Below are 20,916 nucleotides of genomic sequence, written 5' to 3'. Positions count from 1 at the left end.
TCAGTAAACCAAAAAGTTATTTTCCCATATCTAACTTTTACTTTTTGGTAATCAGTGAATCATTTGAAAATGGTCTATTTATAATATTAAAATTCAGCTTTAGTTTTCAATTCTACGTATTTGATCACTCAAAAAGAGGTGTTCTTGTTTTCTTTTTAAATATTACCACAAGAAATGAGAAGTATAAATTGATACTTTTGTGTGTGTGTGTGAGACAGAGTCTCTCCCTATCGCCCAGGCTGGAGGGCAATGGTGCAATCTCAGCTCACTGCAACCTCTGCCTCCCAGGTTCAAATGATTCTCCTGCCTCTGCCTCCCAAGTAGCTTGGATTACAGGTACCTGCCACCACGCCCAGCTAATTTTTGTATTTTTAGTAGACATGGGGTTTCACCATGTTGGTCAGACTGGTCTCGAACTCCTGACCTCAGGTGATCCACCTGCCTCAGCCTCCCAAAGTGCTGGAATTACAGGAATGAGCCACCACACCCAGCCTGATAAATTTTTAAATTAGAAAAAAAATTATTTAATAATAGAATCATACTAGAGGATGGGTACCAAGAATTCTCTATTGTTTTTCAATGTTTTAGGAATATGCATAAGGAAAAGAATTTACCCAAATATTGAAAGATGTACAAAAATATGAGAGATGTCAAGAGGATATTAATTACTAATGTTAGTTGATATGTATTTGAGAAAGGCACAAAACAATGGATTTTTTTTTTTTTTTTTAACGTGAGTTCAAAAGTGGAGTATAATTTTAGCAAGTGTTTGTCTGATTGACAAGGGGCTATTTTGTTGATGGCAGCTTATTTTATTATGACATCAAGAAAATATAGATTAGTGGCATGTTTTGAACAGCATAATCCGCCTTAAATAGGATCGTTGGGAATAGGTTTACCAACAGAATTTCTCAAATAGACTTTTCTGTCTCCCGTCTTTCAGCGGGTAGAGAAGGGACTATGTTACAAACTTTAACCTCTAAAGCAATAACTGCAGTGATAAACAAGGGTCGAGTTTAAATTTCAAAAGATTTACTGCTTGGAAAAAAAAAAGAAACAAAATGAAAACACTCGCTTTTGAAGCTGACAAACAGAAATATCTCCTCCCTAAGTTAAATTTACCTTTGGGTTTAAAAACAGAAAATGTCAGGCAAAGCACAACTGAACTTCCAATCAAAGAAGCTATTGTTTTACAAGCTGGGAAGCCTGCATTCTTGACATTCCTCGCTAAAATACACAAGACCCTTGAGACACCTTTTTGCTGCTTCCAACCTTGCATGAATTTTAAATAAAACTGAAATCTCTTTAAAGCACAGGCTTAGGATATTTACATGTAAACAGATAATATTCCGAGATTTATGTCCTGTAGATGCAGGTAAGATTGGAAATAAGATTTTTATTTACATTTATGCTAGAAATGATAAGAAATAGACCGTCATATTTTCCCAGACTAGAAGTTACCTACAATTCCAAAAAGTTAAAGAGAAATATGATGTATTGTTAACTTCAGAAAAAGATAGATTTGTTTAAGTTCCTTATAGATTCTGGATATTAGACATTTGTCAGATGCATAGTTTGCAAATATTTTCTCCCATTCTATAGATTGTCTGTTTACTCTGTTGATAGTTTCTTTTGTTGTACAGAAGACCTTTCATTTAATTGGGTCCCATTTGTCTTTTTTTTTGTTTGTTTCTGTTGCAATTGCTTTTGGAGACTTTCTCATGAAATCTTTGCCAAGGTCTATGTCCAGAATGGTATTTCCTAGGTTTTCCTCTAGGGTTGGTATTGTTTTCATTTTTATATTTAAGTATTTAATACATCTTGGATTGATTTTTGCATATAGTGAAAGGAAGGGGTACAGTTTTAATCTTCTGCATGTGACTAGCCAGTTATCCAGCATTATTTATGTTTTGTTTAATTTAATTTAACTTAATTTAGGAGAGCTAAGTAATTAAACATGAGGCCAAAGTACGTAAGACAGTGGCAGTCTTTTTATTGCAAATATGCACACAGTCTCGGGCGAGGTTCTCTGGTCCTCAGGTGTGGGGGGCCAGGGAAGTTATGCCGGCGCTCTCGGGTGATGTTCTCCGGTCCACAAATGCGGGGGCCGAAGAAGTCACACCGGCTCCTGCCGGCAGCGGACTTTTATGCATTGGTACTGGAAGGGGGAGGGCAGTGGGCATGATAAGGGCGTGATAGGGGCGTCTCCGTAGGTGTGGCCGGGTAAGTTTCGATCTCTTCGGATTGACATCACCTGGCGCATGCTCGGTTGATCTGCATCTTCCTGGGGTGGGCTGCATTTTCCCGCACGCGGGAATGTTGGTGGGGAAGAACCCGGAAGCAACATGGATTGTGCCTTCTTGTTCACCTTCCTCCATCTTGTCCTTTCTCCCTCACCTAGACAATTTATTGAATAGGGAGTCTTTTCCCTATCGCTTGCTATTGCTGACTTTGTCAAAGATCAGATGGTTGTAGGTGTGCAGTTTTATTTCTGGGTTCTCTAACCCATTTCATTGGTCTATGTGTCTGTTTCTGTATTAGTACCATGCTGTTTTGGTTACTGCAGCCTTGTATTATAGTTTAAAGTCAGGTAGTGTGATGCCTTCCGCTTCGATCTTTTTGCTTATAATTGCTTTGGCTATTCGGGCTCTTTTTAGGTTCCATATGAATTTTAGATTAGATTTTTCTAACTCTGTAAAAAATGATGTTAGTAGTTTGATAGGAATAACATTGAATCTGTACATCATTTTGGGCAATATGACTATTTTAACACTATTGATTCTTCCTATCCATAAGCGTGGACTGTTCTTCCATCTGTTTGTGTCATCTATGATTTCTTTCAGCAGCATTTTGTAATTCTCATTGTAGGGATCTCTTACCTTGCTGATTAGCTGAATTCCTAGGTATTATATTCTTTTTGTAGCTATTGTGAATGGGATTACATTCTTGATTTGACTCTCAGCTTGGACATTTTTGCTGCATAGAAATATTACGATCTTTTACGTTGATTTTGTGTCCTGAAACTTTACTGAAGTTTATCAGTCTGCAGGAGACTTTGAGCAGAGACTATGGGGTTTTCTAGGTATGGAATCATATCATATGTGAAGAGAGATAGTTTGGCTTCCTCTCTTCCTATCTGGATGCATTTTATTTCTTTCTCTTTCCTGATTACCCTGACTAGGACTTTCAGTACTATGTTAAGTAGGAGTGGTGACAGTGGACATTCTTATTCTTGTTCCAGTGCTCAAGGAGAATGCTTCCAGCTTTTGCCTGTTCAGTATGATGTTGGCTGTGCATTTGTCATAGACAGCTCTTATTATTCTGAAGTATGTTCCTTCAATGCCCAGTCGGTTGAAGGTTTTTAACATAAAGGGATGTTGAATTTTATTAAAAGCCTTTTCTCAGAGAACTTAAAGCAGAATAACCATTCAATCCAGCAATCCCATTACCCAAAGGAATGTAAATTGTTCTACCAAAAAGATACATGCACTCATATGTCCATCACAGCACTATTCACAGTAACAAAGACATGGAATCAACCAAGATGCCCAACAACAGTGAACTGGGTAAAGAAAATGTTGTTCACAGCCATTAAAAAAGAGGAAAATCAGTCTTTTGCAGCAACATGGATGCAGCCAGAAGCCATTATCCTAAGCGAATTATCGCTGGAACGGAAAACCAATGAATGTTCTCACTTATAAGTAAAAGCTAAACATTGAGTGCACATAGACACAAAGAGAGGAATGAGAGACACCAGGGTCTATTTCAGGGTAGAGGCTAAGGAGAGTGTGAGGATCAAAAAACTACCTATCAGTTACTATGTTCACAACCAGAGTGATGAAATAATTTGTACACCAAACCTCAGCTACATGCAATTTACCCATTTAACAAACCTATACATGTACCCCATGAGCCAAAAAGTTGAAAAGAAAAAAATGAATTATATAAAAATGGAATATGGCCATTGTTAATAAGTGGTACTGCAAAAAGCAATAGAAATTAGAAAGGAATCAATGTGGACTGTGCATTTAGATATAACATAGCTGAAGCAATGGGTTTGAGCCAGACTAGATGGGTAGGTAGGGCTTATATTGCAAGGGAATGAAATGAGGAGACTTTCTGGACAAGAACAAACCTGGGAATGAATACTAGGAACTGACTGGGGATCTGGGATAAAGTAAATTAAACACAGAAGAAGTTTTGTACAGCTGAGAAAAAAGACAAAAATCAGTATAAGATTTATTCTGAATGTATAGGATTCGTGCAGTGTAACCATAATGCCACTTAATTTTGTATTCTGTCTCTTTAAAATTCACTGGAGGGATTTCTTTCTCTGCCTGAGCTGTATCTTGGGGTATGAGATGACTATGCAAATAAGTACCATGGATTCTTAAGTCACCAAACAGAATCTTCCTTCAGAAATTAGAATATCCAAATGCATTTAATATGCAAAACTCCAAACTTGATTAAAGTAAAATTTTCTCACCTCCTCCAGTTGGAGCCTGCCTCAAACAGGAAGCCAGGAATGGAGATGTGGTCCTCATTACCTCCATCTCTCTCTCCCCATCATAATGAAACTGGGTTCTGATCCACCCTAGCAGCAGGAGTGTGGTGGGAACTAAGGGCAAAAATATAGGTGAAAGGAAGGTATCCCTTGACCAGTATTGCTGTATGATGGTATTGCACTCTCTGGGTCTGGCAAGTGTTTCAAGCTGTCTCTTGCTTTGTAAATGTCTACCTGGTTTATGCAGAGGTTTCTATGGAAAAAAAAGTGACTGTGCTGCAATGATGCAGGCCACACCTTCCATTCACCCCTCGTGACTGCCCACCCCTCACAGACTGTCTCTGTTGAATCTCATTACACATCTAGTTGTTCGTGACCTAGGATATTTATTCTGGGGTGAGCGTGTGGTGGGATTGCTGCTCACCAGTAACTCAGAGATTACTATAAGAGAAGTAAAATCTAGTTCTTAACCTTTCTCTCCTGAGCCAAGGTTTCTACAGACTGATAGGAGGCCTAGGAAGGGTCTTAGGTCTATTTTGAGCCTCCATCCTTGACTAAATTATATATTGGGACATATTTAAAAACATAGTATGTCACAATATTTGACATATTTAAAAACACATCTTAAGGCGATTTTAAATGTCATTATTTTTAGATGCCAGTGTTGCATCTAGACTTTGGTAATAGGTAAAACCATCTTTGAAACTGACTGGGTTCATCAGAGTGATCTGAATGTGTCTGTACCTGTGTACTGAGATCACACACACCCAAACACTGAAGGAATGACGGGAGTGACTTTGCCTAATGAATACAAATTTAGAGTAGGACAAACATTCTTAAGCTTTTTGTGCTATGGACTTTGCAGTATGGTAAAGCCTATAGACCTTTCTGAGAAAAAAAAAAAAAATGTTTTTTAAATGCATAAAAGAAAATGCAAATGATCCCAAAGGAAATAAATTATATTGAAGTATAGTTATAAAATAATTAAAAAGTGATATAGTAATGTCTGTTTCTCTTTTTTTCTTCTTTTTGTTTTGCCTTCACTTGGCATGAACAAAATGTGTTTCTATATTATATAATAAGAGTTAGTGTCAGGGCTAAGAACATTATATTTTTGAAGTATTGGTCCATGAAAATGGTATTCCATATTATCTGCTACAATTGAAATGTGATATGTGATATGACATACATGATTTCCATTGGTGACACAGTTAGAGGTGTTGCAAATACGGTTGCAGTTTGTTTCATAAATTCCTAGTTAAGTAAAGTGCCAAATGTTAGAGAACAGGGAAAACAAAGGTTTCTGAATTCCATCCTGGATAGAAAGCAGTCTGCTTGCATATTGTCACTACCTGTTGCAGTGAAATATTGCTAGTCATTCCACTGAGAAGGTTTAGTCCATAGAATTTAACGAAAGATTTACCCTTTGCTTGAATCTTCTGTCTATTGATTCCTCCCATCCCTTCTTTTCTCCTGGTAGATTGTCACAGTCTGTTTACAATGCTCAGTTCGGCCTGACTTCCCTCATCAGCAAGGCGTGATCCCTAGCTATTAAAAAATATTACCATTTCCCAGGACAGCAGTTTTCTCTTTTATTTCTCTTAGATCTTTCCTGTGCATTGGGCCACTTATCCACACTGGATATGACTTTTGAAAGAACAGGAAGGGACCTATCAGGACCAACAGTTTTCCTTTTGCCTAATAAGATAATGATGGCACCAAAAATAAAATCCCTCCCTTCCCTCTGGAAATGCAGGCCTCCTGATGGGATTTCTACTTTGCCTCTTCAGCAGTGTGAAATGACCCAGGGAAAGACTTAATAAGTAGATGTCAGCCCCAGTGTAAGCAGAAAAAAAAAATGATGAATGGACCACTAGGCAACCCTATCCCAGCACAGTTTGGCCGTGGACTTTGCATTAGATTCTATAGTTTTTCTGTCTTAAATATCGTCAGGGATTCTCAAGTAGTTTCAGCCTGAGGCTATTACTCCTAATAATTGAGACTGATGAAAGGTCATGGTATTTTTACAGCTTAGCTGCGGCACGCTATATATCACTTTGCTTCTGTCAAAGAAAATATTATACACTTCGTTGGCAAAAGGTTTGATCCTGAGTTTTTCCTCTGCACGTTGTCTACAAGGTATTTGCTTGGGTTTACCTATAAATTTTATATTTAAAATGTTCCAGAAAATTGCCTGGTGCCAGAATGAGATCATTCAGGTAGAAAGCAAATGTTTCAGGATCATTAGGAAATTAATTACATGAAGTGATTGACATGTTGCAACTAGAGAGGAAGTGTTTCATACAGCCGTGCTTGCTTGAACACAACACTACAGATCCCTTGTGAAAAGCTGCTTATTGTGCTAAAATAGGAAAAGTGACTTAGGAGGAAAATCAGCGGTGTTAGAAAATTATCTAGTCAGGCAGTTTCAGCTCTGTGGTGATTAATTTTCTTTTCCTGGTTATGCCTAGTTATTGGTGGTTTCTGAGCGTCTATATAAAGGCTGGCACCCCAGCCATAAGTGCCTTGGAAGTTTTTTTTTTTTAATCAGCAAAATGTTTTATTATTTGGCAGTGGGGGCATGAGGGGTGTACAAATTGAGGTGTCTAGTAATAAAAAGAACAAGTTATTTATGATAAAAGAAATAGCACATACTAAAACCCAGAAAATCTGTCTGAAGTATTCAGAGGAAAATTCATAGTGTCAAATTCTGTATAAGTTGAATAACCCATACAGAAAAATAGAGAACATGTAAAGTAAGCCTGTAACCAAAGAATCCTCTCAAAGTCTTAAGGAGGACAAAACAAAGCACCAATAAAAAGTGAAAATAAGTATAGTTTTTTAAAAAAGATATACTTGGTTTAATATATCTTAAATTATTTACTTATGAAAAATTTTGCAAATATGATACATTTCAGTTTGTAAGAAAGGTTATAAGTAGAAAAAAAATCTAAATAACCGGACATAGAATGCTATAGGAGTTTCTAGTACCTGCTATAATGGTGAATTTGAATGGACCGCACACTTTATTCTTCTGAATAAATCCTAGAGAGACCACAGAAGCTCAAGGAAAGCATAGTTAAAGGAAAATAACAATAATTAAGACAATAAAACAAGTTGAGATTGAAGACTACCAGGAAGCAGTCTCTGTGTGGAGAGGGCTGTGGTGTGTCTGCAGCACGGGCACAGGATAATAGGAGGTAGATAAAGGTGAGTAGTTTGGGGGAAAGTTGTTTAGTTTTGTTTTTCCCTTTCTATGTCACCTTGGCATACTCAGTTTCTTTGCCATGAAACGTATAGGACAGCCCAGGCCACGGAAGCTATCAAATGGTAGATTTGCAGATGACAGTGCGTCTGGACTGCTGCTGCTCTCCGGCCTTCGTTTTTCATGTCCTCTTCCTCCAACCCCCCAGACTGGGTTTATAAACCAAACAGGAAATTGCTCATTCAAAGTAGTTTAAAAATGAATCTTTGACTAGGAGACTTATGTAGTGGTTAACATGATTCTGTGGGGCCTGGGTTTCTCTGCCCTGGGGCACGTCCCTTCCCCTCTTTATAAAGACAATGGAGAGACACAGGAAAGGGCCTAGCCTTTGGGTCTACCCCAAAACATGTTATCAGGAATACTAAAATTAATAGACACCTGTGGAGTACAATCATTAAACAGACAAATATTCAGATGTATGTACATATATGTGTGTGTGTGTGTGTATATATACACACACATATAAAATAGAGCGGAATTTTGGAACAGGTAAACCAAGAAATATAACAAATATGCACAAAGAGATACGAGAAAATGGACAGATATATGTGTGTATGTGTGTGTAATCTCCCTGTGACTTTATTAGGAATAAAATATAATACTTAACACAAAGAACGCATAGAAAGGATAAACACCAGGATGGATACAGCTAAAGAAAAAGCTGGGAATTATCCAGCTGAAAAGTCATATGGAAAAACTCCATAGGAACAGAAATTGATGAAGAAAAATAAAATAATAAGCCAGGCTAGAAGATGGAGAAAGAATCAACATATGTTAATGGGAGTCTCAGAAAAGAAGGAAAAAAACAGAAAAAAGAATATGTCTTTAGAAATAATGAATATACATTTTAAAAATTTCAAAGATTACATACCTTGCATTAAAAAGGCTCCTAGAGTATCAATTTGGAGAGAATTAAAAACCTACATCTTGATATATTGCAGCAATATTTTAAAACATTGGAGGGAAATAAATTACTCTAGAAGTCTCTATAGAGGAAGAATAAATCATGGCAAAACAATATAGTCAGATTGATGCCAAATTTTTCAATACCAATGCTGGATATAAAATAGAAACATAGAAATATTTTTAAATTATGAAGAAAAAGACATTCTATCTCACTTTTATTTCAAGCCAAATTATTATGTAAATATGCATGTAATCTGTTATAATAGCATAAAATACCTCAGAATGTTTACTACACAGTCTAAGAGGAAATATTGAGATTAAAAAAAAAGAAATCAATGAGTAGCGGATGCCATAACATATGGGAAATATATTTGAATAACTTGGTAAAGATTACTGTGGTTTAATAATCCTATAATAGATAGCCAAAAACATTGAGATAATTTCAAAAGAACAAATCCTCCAAATAGTCCTGAGCCAGATTGAATGATAGACTTATTCACCAAATTTCTGAATAATTGGTATTTATAAATATAACATACTTTTTTCAATAACCTAGAGAAATATTTCAATTGGACCTATCAATTTATCTTATAAATAAAAGTTTAAAATAAAACTTAATAAATAGAGTAAAATAAAAGATGACAACTAATCTCTATTTTAAATATTGGTATAAATATTACATTGAAAATTTGGAATATAATATTTTGAAATAGGAATAGCAAGGAGAATTTGCAACAGGAATGTAACTATAAAGCAATATCTGGTTATATAAAACTATAGTTCATTTAAATAGACTAATTAAGGAAAAAATCTTAAGTGTCACTGGAAAGATAACTGATATAATTCTACTCATATTTGTTATTAAAAATAAAACCTTTAAAGTAACTATACAAATAGTTAAGTATTAGTTTATTATTTGAACTAGGAGCAAGGAGACTTCTAGTTGGGATAATGTAATTTCAGATATTTAAGGACCCCATCTGCACCAGACGTATAGCATAATGGTAAAATATAAAAAGAAGAAATGACTATTCATATGAGCCACAAGTAAAAGTTAAATATTTCTGTGGATGAAAAAAGATAAAATGAACTTAAAGCTTCAAGTATGCAGGGATTCTGAAATGATACATGTGGCATTACCAGAATAAATATTGTTCAGTGAGGCAGTCTCTTTACTGAAAACTGAAGGCTGAGGAAGCTCATCTCTTTGAAAAGAGGTTGAAAAAAACAAGCTAAGTCTAACTAGAGCCTGAAGCTACACTGTAGTTATAATTATAAACCAGGGACGTCAAAGGAGCAGGCATCACCTAGCAACCAAGACTTGGGTCAAGCTGCCCTCTGGTTTCGTGAGTTGATCAACATTGTTCTCAGTATCACTGTGGGAAAAGTCTCAATAACCAGCATAAGATCTAGCCCCAGACCACTATCCAACTTCAGGCAACTGTGAAAAATTGTTAAAGGGAAAAAATAAAAGGGTGGGGTGAAAGTATGGAGGAAGAAAAGGAAAACTAAAATTTCCATTTAATATCAGCCTGCAACCTAAACTATTAAAAAACAAAAAGTAAACTAATGCTAAGACAGACAACCAACAATTTGAAGGTTAATTCACCCCAAGGAAAATGAAACAATAGAATGTGCAAAAATAATTGTGAAATGTGTGTGCTTTAAATCCTGTAATGAATAAAGAACTTGGAATGCTGTAAATGAACAAGAATTTATGAAGCAAACATGGGTAGATATGAGATACCCAGGGGTTATTAAAATGAGAAAGACTGGAAATTTAAAAATATCTTAATTTCAAATAAAATGTCAATATATGGAATACTCTCAAGATAGCAGCAAGGAGATTTGGTGAACTGAAAAATAGTAACACAAGAATTCACTAGAAGGTGGGGCGCAGAAATAAAGCAGGATTTCTCATCAGAACTTTTGTCACTTGGGGCTAAATAATTATTTGTTGTGGGGAGTGTCCTGTACATTGCAGAATTTTAGCAGCATCTATAACCTCTACCCACTAGATGCCTGTAGCACCCCCTCCCCAGTTTTGACAACCAAAACTGGATTGTCCAGTGTCCAGGTGAGTAACCCTCGCCCAGTTAGAACCACTGAAATAAAGAGATAAAAGTATTCAAAAAGCAGTTAAAAGACATGAAATTGAGATGGGAAACCACAACAAAGTTTCAGAAGGTGCTCCACCAGAAGATTCTAGAAGAAATGGCAGAAGAGGAATATTGGCAGACATTTTCTGTAATTAAAGAAAACGTAAGCCCTTAGATTAAAATAGATTCCATCTAGAGAAGAATAAATACAAATAAATCTAAACTTCATACCAGACTAAACTATAGATCACTGAGTATACACAAATAATAGTAAATGTTATTAAAAAGCATAACGGATTTCCTAAAAAACTTTCAGGCATATAAAGAGTATAAAGTCACTACCTACTGGTCTTTTCTTTTTTTCCTTTTTTTCTTTTTTTTGGGGGGGAGGGGGATGGAGTCTCGCTCTGTTGCCCAGGCTGGAGTGCAGTGGTGCGATCTTGGCTCACTGCAAGCTCTGTCTCCCGAGTTCACACCATTCTTCTGCCTCAGCCTCCCGAGTAGCTGGGACTACAGGCTGCCACCACCACGCCTGGCTAATTTTCCTTATTTTTAGTAGAGATGGGGTTTCACTGTGTTAGCCAGGATGGTCTTAATCTCCTGACCTTGTGAATTGCTCACCTCGGCCTCCCAAAGTGCTGGGATTACAGGCGTGAGCCACCGCACCCGGCCCCTACTGGTCTTTTCTAACACAAATACCAAAAAGAAAAATCAGAGAAAAAGAGGTAAGCAAAGATATTGGTAAACTGTATTTATAAATATCACCAATGATATTAAAATAATTCATCTTGATCAATTTTGCATTTAGCATTCTGACAATAATAACAGAAATAAGGTTTTCAAGAGAATATGTAAAAGGAACAGTCTGAGAAACATTTTAAGGTAAAGAATCAAAATACTGAATACATTTTGTTGGTATAATTTAAGTGTGTATTTAAAATTGATAGAGAAACGAAATACTAAAAAATATAATTTTTGTCTTGAAACAGAAATAAAATAAATATTATTAATAAAATAGATACTAGGGAGGTAGAAAGTGAAAGAGGTAGTAAAAAGAAAACACACCATAAAATGGTAAGAATAATTTCAAAGTACTAGTTATCACACTAAATATTGTCCTAATCTATTGAAGGGCAAAGATTATCTGGATTAAATACATTAAACAATAGTCAGCTTTGTACTTAATGGTCAACCACTAGCCATGTTCTTCTCAAAGAGAAAAGGTTATCAATAGCAGAGCTACTATTTAATATTGTTTATATACTAGCGATACTTTTGAGGAAAAAAGGATAGCAATACTAGCATTACTATTTAATATTGTTTTGCAAGTTCTAGATAATGCACTAAAATCTATGAAATATATATGTGTGCTTAATAAATGGTAAGAACAATATTATCATATTAGTTGATAATATGATTTTTTATAGGAACTATATTTAAATCAAAAAACCCTAAAATCTTAGAACTAACAAAATCTATTGAATGCCCTAAAGTATTATTTATTTATTTATTTATTTATTTATTTATTTATTTATTTAATATTTTAAGTTCTAGGGTACATGTGCACAACGTGCAGGTTTGTTACATATGTATACATGTGCCATGTCGGTGTGCTGCACCCATTAACTCATCATTTACATTAGGTATATCTCCTAATGCTATCCCTTCCCCCTCCCCCCACTCCACAACAGGCCCCTTTGTGTGATGTTCCCCTTCCTGTGTCCAAGTGTTCTCATTGTTCAATTCCCACCTATGAGTGAGAACATGCAGTGTTCAGTTTTTTGTCCTTGCGATAGTTTGCTGAGAATGATGGTTTCCAGCTTCATCCATGTCCCTACGAAGGACATGAACTCATCCTTTTTTATGGCTGCGTAATTTTCCATGGTATGTATGTGCCACATTTTCTTAATTCAGTCTATCATTGATGGACATTTGGGTTGGTTCCAAGTCTTTGCCATTGTGAATAGTGCTGCAGTAATTTTTGTTGTTGTTTTTGTTTGTTTGTTTGTTTTATGTTTGAGACAGAATCTTGCTCTGTAGCCCAGGCTGGAAAGTACAGTGGCGCATTCTTGGCTCAGTGCAACCTTCGCCCCCTGGTTCAAGCGATTCTCCTACCTCAGCCTCCCAAGTAGCTGGGACTACAGGCACATGCCACCACGCCTGGCTAATTTTTGTATTTTTAGTAGAGACGGACTTTCACTATGTTGGCCAAGTTGGTCTCAAACTCCTGACCTCATGATCTGCCCGCCTCAGCCTCCCAAAGTGCTGGGATTACAGGTGTGAGTCACCACAGCCGGCTACAAAGTTTTTAATGTATAAACCTATTCCTTATATTTGGTTTTTATACTGAATTCCAACCTGTTACACTGTCCACACACAAAAAGGTGGAAATAGATCCTCTCTCCCATTCTGCTAGGTTCCTTTTACCCGTCCTGTTTCATGATGAAAATTTGCAAACATGTAGAAAAGTTGAGAGAATTTCAGAAGGGACACCCATATGCCCACTAACTAGTCTCTACAATTAACATTTTGCTATACTTGTTTTTATCACACATGTATCTCTCCTTCCTTTTCTGAAAATGTATTTGAAAATAAGTTGTAGACTTTACTACATGTTATAAATACTTCAGCATACATATCATTAGAATGCAACATTTATTTATGAGTTTTTTCTTTTCAAGTAATATTTACATACACTAAAGTACTCAAATCATGTGACCACTTGATTACCTGAGAAAACCAACCTACTATTAATAAACAAAATATGATGGTCACTCCAGAAAGTTCCTTCCCAATAAATCGTTACCCCCATTTCCACAGAAGCATTCATTGTTCTGATTGTTTTACACCATGAATTAATTTTGCTCATCTAGAAGTTTACACAGGTAGAATCATAGTGTGTGTTAATGTGTAAGACTTCTTTCACTCTAAATAAGGCTTTTGCAATTCATCCATGTGATTGTATATATCAGTAATTTATTCTTTTTATTGCTGCCTAATATCCCAGTGTAAAAATAAAGCATATTTTATTTATCCAGTCTCTTATTGCTGGGTATCTAGGCTGTTTCTTTTTGGGGGTTATTATAAATATGGCTCCAATAAATGATTTTGTACAAGCCTGTTTGTAGAAATATGTTTCTTTGGAATCACCAGGTCTTACACGAGAGGTTGATCCACTTTTTTGAGATGCTAAGGGAGCTTTCTCTAAAATTGCAGCATTTTCACTGCCATTAACAATATGTGAAAGTTCTGGTTGCCACAAGTCTTCATCAACATTTAACAGTATTTCTCTTTTGATTTTAGCTACTTTAGTGGATATTTGGTATCTCATTGGGGTTTCAATTTTAACTTTCCTAATATCTAATAATATTCAGTGCTTTTTCATGTGCTTATTGGTTAATTATAAATTAGCCTTTGTTGTGCATGTTCAAATCTTTTTTCCATTTTTTTCTTTTTATGATTGCCTTATAAACTTTATTATTTTTTGTCTCTGAAAATGTATGCTAGTTACCAGTCCTAAGTCAGGTGTGTAAAGTTCAAGTATGTCTCAGTCTACAGCTTACCTGTTCATTTACTTGATGTCTTTAGATGAACCAAAGTTGTTAATTTTTAAAAAATATATTTTATATGTATTTTTATTTTTATTTTATTTTTTTATTTTATTTTTATTTTTTTTTTGAGATGGAGTCTCACTCTGTTGCCCGGGCTGGAGTGCAGTGGCCGGATCTCAGCTCACTGCAAGCTCCGCCTCCCGGGTTTACACCATTCTCCTGCCTCAGCCTCCCGAGTAGCTGGGACTACAGGCGCCCGCCACCTTATGTATTTTTATTTTATTGATATTGTTTTCTATGGTTTTTAAAGAAACTTTTGTCTATTTGGAATCCACAAAAATATACTATTTATTAAAGCTTATAGTTTTAGCTAATATGTTGAGATCTCGAATCCATCTCAAATTAATGTTTGTACATAGTGTGAGATAGGGGTCAAAGTTTATTTTTTAATTTGCATAGCTAGTTGTTCCAGGATCATTTATTTAAAAGCTTTTCCTTTTCTTGTAAGATTGTTTTGTCCCTTTGGTGAATATCAAATGATCATGTAATGTGAATATATTTCTAGGCTCTCTATTTTATTTCATTGATTTATTTGTTGATTCCTTGCCAGTGCTGCACTGTTTTTATTATGGTGGCCTTATAGTAAGTCTTGAAATAAGGCTGAATAAAAGACTTTCGAGTTGTTAGTTAAAATACATACAGTATATAAAAAACATAATGAAGGAATCATGTTCGTTTAATGTATTTTTTATAAATTAAAACTCATAGGGAAATAATATGAACTAAAGGCATTAACAGATAAATCAGAGAAATAGTACATCAACTAATGTCAAATATCATTCTGGCATTAAAATATCAGACTTTAGAGAAAACTTACAGAGCTGGGAAAATGAAATAAGCAGGATTAAAAATGTATGGTTGATATAATCCTAACTTTCTCAAATAAGAAAATTTATACACAGAAAAGAAAAGTTACTGTAAAAGAAATTATTTCAGGAATTTAACCATTACTTATTTGATATTGGCTACTTCTGGACAATAAGATGCAATATGAATTTTATCATCTACTTTATGTTTTTCTGTTTCTCTTGCATTTCATAATGAATATTTATTTTTATGATTAAAGATAAACATTCTTTAAAAGCTTAATTGGTAGCCAAGTGCAGTGGCTCATGCCTGTAATCTCAGTACTTTGAGAGGCTGAGGTGGGTGGATCACGAGGTCAGGAGATCGAGACCATCCTGACTAACATGGTGAAACCCCCATCTCTACTAAATATACAAAAATTATCTGGGCGTGGTGGCACATGCCTATAATTCCAGCTACTTGGGAGGCTGAGGCAGGAGAATTGCTTGAACCAGGGAGTTGGAGGTTTCAGTGAGCTGAGATGGTGCCAGTGTACTCCAGCTTGGGTGACAGGATGAGACTCCGTCTAAAAAAATAAGTCTAATTGTTTAAGTACGGTGAGAACGCCATCTTAGTTCAGGTTGCTATAACAAATTATAGACCAGATGGGTATAAATTATAGAAATTTATTTCTCACAGTTTTGCAGTGTGAAAGTCCAAGGTCATGGTACTGGCATGGTCAGGTTCTGGTGAGGGCTCTTTTTCCAAATTGGAGACTGATGAGTTGTCCTAGCCTCACGTGGTGGAAGGAACCAGCTAGCTCTCTGGCCTCTTCGTATAAAGGGACTAATGCGATTCACGAGGGCTCCAGCCTCACGTCCTAGTTATCTCCCAACAGCTCCCCATCCAAATACCATCATAATGAGATGAGGGTTTCAACATACAAATTTTGGGGCACACTAACATTCACTATATTGTAAACATATGTCCTCAGAAAATCTCTGAAAACAGAGCAAGTCATCACTTATGGATGAAGGAATAGATGTGTATGTTCCTCCCTCTGCCTAGAAAGATGAAGGAATAAAGGTGCACCAGAAAGAGAAAGGCCCTGCACTAGAAAGCTAAGCAAGGGAGAGCACAATTTGACACGTAGGATCTTGCCTCTTTATCTTGGCTATTTCTGCTGTTCAAGACTGCATCTTTGGATAACTTCCAAATAACCAGACCATTCCACTAACCTGGATGATCCCATAAGACAACAGAGTTAGCAGTTCTTCACACTCCCTGCTATTCTATGCATCTGCACAGAAAAGCAGAAGCCAATGACATCCTGAACCTATACATTTGTTTCACCTTAATGCAATAATTTTAATGCCCTTTGAACCAGTGGCATACAGTCAGAGTATGTATGTTTACTTAGTGCTAACTGTGTATCAGTTACATTGCAAGATCTTTGGGGGTTCACAGATGAAGGTGGCATGAGTAGAATCAGCATCCACTCTAGCTGCTTCCAGGATAACCAGGGCAAGGTACTCCAGCAGGCCCTGGAGCTGTTTCCAGTGTGCCAGGCCTGCTCTAGGAGTATCAGTCCATTGGCTGAATCTGAAACTTTAGCGGCTTCCTGATGCCAAGAATAATGTAGCATTGTGTATGTCACTGGAGAGTGTAAGAGACAACACTTAATTCAGTTATAAATTATTCTAGCAATAAGCATTCGCTTATAATGACCTGTAACCAAAGCAAACATTTTTTTTTCTCAACCTTGTTTTTTATTTATTTGTTTTTCAGCCATTAACATGGTACCTTGGTTAGATAACCCAGATTCAGTCAGGTTGGTGACCTGGGCATATAATTGGGAGAACTGAAGATGCATGATTGTGATGGTTAATATTGAATGTCAACTTGATTGGATTGAAGGATACAAAGTACTGATCCTGGGTGTGTCTGTGAGGGTGTTGCCAAAGGAGATGAACATTTGAGTCAGTGGGCTGGGAAAGGCAGACCCACTCTTAATCTGAGTGGACATAATCTAATTGGCTGCCAGTACAGCTAGAATATAAATAGGCAGAAGAATGTGAAAAGAGAGACTGGCCTAGCCTCTGAGCCTGCATCTTTCTCCGATGCTGGATGCTTCTTGCCCTCAAACATCTGACACCAAGTTCTTCAGTTTTGGAACTCAGACTGACTCTCCTTGCTCCTCAGCCTGCAGATGGCTTATTGTGGGACCCTGTGATCATGTGAGTTAATTTTATATATATATATAAAATACATACACACACACACACACACACATACACATTACATTAATTTTGTCCCTGTAGAGAACCCTGACTAATACAATGATTAAATACATAATTGACTTCTTTAGAACTGGGCTAATTTTGGTCAGGTGGTTTTTTGTGTTTTTAAAAAAATCCAATTAACACACACTAATAGCTACTTGGGAGGCTGAAGCAGGAGGATTGTTTGAGCCAGGAGTTCAAGGCTTCAATGAGCTATAATTGCTCCACTGTACTCCAGCTTTGGTGACAGAGCAAGACCCTTTCTCTAAATAAAATAAAATAAAATAAAATAAAATAAATAAAAATATATGTGATTATTATGTATTACCTTCCTATATCAAAACATCTCAATAAATATGTACACGTACTATGTCCCCACAAAAATAAAAAATTTAAAAATTTAAGAAATTCAATTAACACATCTGTTTTATAAACATAAGCATAGACAAAAGCTATAAAAATAGGTAAATATTCTGGAGAGTCGTGCACAGAGGTAGTCGTTCACATGGGAACAGGAAACAAATTCCAATTTATCTAACTTCCTCTCACCACGTGGAAGGTGCTAAACCATAGTCAGAACTCTGGGCTGTGAAGAGAAAACTGATTTCAGTTTTCAAATTCAATAGAATAAAAATAATTTTATCTTAATTTTAGTGACCAGATGAAAATAAGATAACACAAAATATAAAATACGAGTGAGGTCTCATTTATAATTTGACAGACAACCTGTAGGGAAACACATTGTTCCTTTTCATTCTCAAATGCAAAAAAGGATATATTGGGCGCCTTGAGTTGGTCAAATTATCTCATGCAAAGTGTCATGTATTAAGCTGCAGTGGTTTGAACACTAAGGCTCCACTTACCATGTGAAGAACCTGGAAGTATCTTCTTTGGAATGTTCATGTGCCCACACGGTTCTGGGATACTGTCAAAATCAAAAGCAGTAACCTTCAACGCTGACATTCTTTTATATTTTCATCTTATTTTCACACTGGGGTGGACTTGTTCATTCCTCTTCCACCCCCAGCCAGAGTGAAGCTCTCCCAGTTTTGCAGACAGAGTCTCTCTCCCACTTGGTCATACCATCTGTTTCCACATTGCAGTTTACTCTACATGAATACCAGGTAGCAGACGGGATTTTGCCCAATAGCAAGTACAGCAAAAAGTCTTTCACAGGCTCCTCACAATCTGTGAACATATGATCAGTCTAGGATAACACATTGTACTAAAAATATACCAGAGAAGTGTTCATGTGGTAATAAACAAGGAACCTGAATCAAGGAGGAAACATGCCATGAGCTTCTGAAGTGTATACTTCTCTGTGTACCAGAATGATGACGGTCTGTCAATGGGAGATGACTGGATCAACTAATGTTTGTTTCTTTATTGCAAGTGTTAATGTACATTTAACAGTGTGGGCATAGTGTGTTTGGTCTAAAACCCAAACTGTGAGTTAAATGAGAGGGAGTCTACAAGTATTTATCATGAGGTGGTTGATTTGATAAACAGAAATATATGTTATTTCCATGATAATTTCTGAAACTGCACAGTGACATGATAAGGAATATCTCATCAAGTCTGAGAGTGCAAATTTAAAATTAAAAAGACTGTGTCCTATATTTTATGCTGCATCATTCATTCCTTATTAACTATATTATCATTTTAATAGAACTTGACAATACTCCCTAAATGTTAAATATATATATTATAGAGACCTTATGAAGACTGATTGTCAGTTTATGCAGAAAAGACTTGTGCAGATTTTTAATATCTCATTTTATTGCTGGATTCTGGAACCTGATTTTCTGAGCTTCAAATTTTTAACTTGCTTTAATTTATCTGTTAGTCATAATATATTTTTATTATTTAGCTAAGTTGAACTTTATCTCACATTGTACCTGTTCCTCACCTCTCTTATTTTCATTTATATTTGCTAGGGGAGGATAGGAATGGGAAGTCAAATGTCTTCTTAGATTGGGCAAATGATTATGTCTAGAATTGAATTACACAATATAGATGTGGATCTAAATTCTGCATCTGCATTTGGTACAACCATTTTGATTCTCATACTAGTCATAAAGGTTTAGAACTCCAGATGGTATCTGCTCCCCTTGGTGCTTGAAAGCAATGGGATGTAGTAGCAATGACAACACACTAAACATCAGAAGGCTGGTGTTCATACATGGGCCTTCCCTTCTGTGACTATGTGGCTTTGAATCACTGATTTAAAGTCTATATGCCTCATCGATAAAGTTTGGAAAATAGTATACATGCCACTGTGCTGTGCTCCAATAAAATGCCTGGTCCATAACAGCTCTTTTTTGTATTTGTATAATCAGTCGACACAAATAGCATATTCCTCACTGACTTCCAGTTCACTGTTTTACGTATGGATCTAAGACAGTATGATGGGTTCATGGTTCCAGAGGCCTGATTAAATTTGGCCTCATTTAGTAGCTGGGTGATGAGAACCTATCACTTGAATTGTTGTGAGGATTAAACATATTTTAAAATAGTATCAAACACATAATAAGTGGCTCATTAAGATTGTTGTTTTTACTATGTATGAACAACAATTTGGAAGTATTGCTTCTGCAGGACTGGTCACTTAGTTTCTTCAGATCTTCCTCAAGCATTGATTGTGCAAAACGAAACCTTTCTCTAGCTGCCATGGGTACAGATTTCAACCAGTCCTCTGTTGTCTCTGCATGCTGCTCACATATCCATTCCATCACATTTCATTGTGAATATCAATTGTCAGGTCTATTTTCTCCATTGGACTTTCAACTACTCAAAGACAAGGACATACGTATTCTTTTATTTCTCTCAGCGTCATTGGGTCCAGGTTTTGCTGGCAAACAAATACCTGATAAATGCTAGTTTGATATAATTGTGATTGAATGGAAGAAATTGATTTATTTATTCTTTTATGTTTCCCCTATAAAAGTATGTTCTTAATCTGTGATCCATGGATGTACCTGGGCTGGTGGGTGTTTGTGAGCCATCTCACATTGTTTGCAAAATTCGTTACCTTATACATTTGTCTAGGAAAAGGGTCCAAACTTTCATCAGCTTCGTGGGGCAGCCTGTGGTCTTGAACAGAGTAGGAACCATTAATAGAGAATTTCCTTATATTCTTTCTAAGAACATCATTGTCTAAAAATCATGAAGCCTTTAGAATAATAATTGGCTTAGATTACTTTGACATTTGCCTTAGACATTTGCCACTTTCTGTACTTTCTTCTGCAGTTTAATTCAATGTCTGCTGCCTAAAAAAATGCAAGCAGTTGCTGTGAAAATTATGTATGCACTATCTGTCCGTGAGAATGCAATATGGTCAATCAGATTCCTTTAACAAGTGATTTGCTTCTCATGTCAGCATATTGCCACATCTTGAAAATTGAGTGATAATCAATCATTATTATATCTGGAAGATAAAATTGACTGCAGCCCATGAAGCACA

General features: G+C 36.1%; 2 long non-coding RNA genes across 2 annotated transcripts in view; one reads left to right on the top strand and one right to left on the bottom strand.

Moving 5' to 3' along the window:
- Nucleotides 1-18,659, bottom strand: part of LOC108581435 — a 118,183-nt gene extending 99,524 nt beyond the window's left edge. The window contains exon 1 of the long non-coding RNA XR_001893648.3: nucleotides 18,317-18,659. This is a non-coding gene — a long non-coding RNA (uncharacterized LOC108581435). The remainder of the gene's footprint in view (nucleotides 1-18,316) is intronic.
- The window catches only part of LOC108581436, a 585,003-nt gene that overhangs the window by 222,829 nt on the left and 341,258 nt on the right, over nucleotides 1-20,916 (top strand). The gene's annotated exons all lie outside the window — the stretch shown is intronic.

This window comes from Papio anubis, chromosome 10 (genome assembly GCF_008728515.1).
Source record: "Papio anubis isolate 15944 chromosome 10, Panubis1.0, whole genome shotgun sequence".
NCBI lineage: Eukaryota > Metazoa > Chordata > Mammalia > Primates > Cercopithecidae > Papio > Papio anubis.
This window is presented reverse-complemented; position numbering and strand designations above follow the sequence as displayed.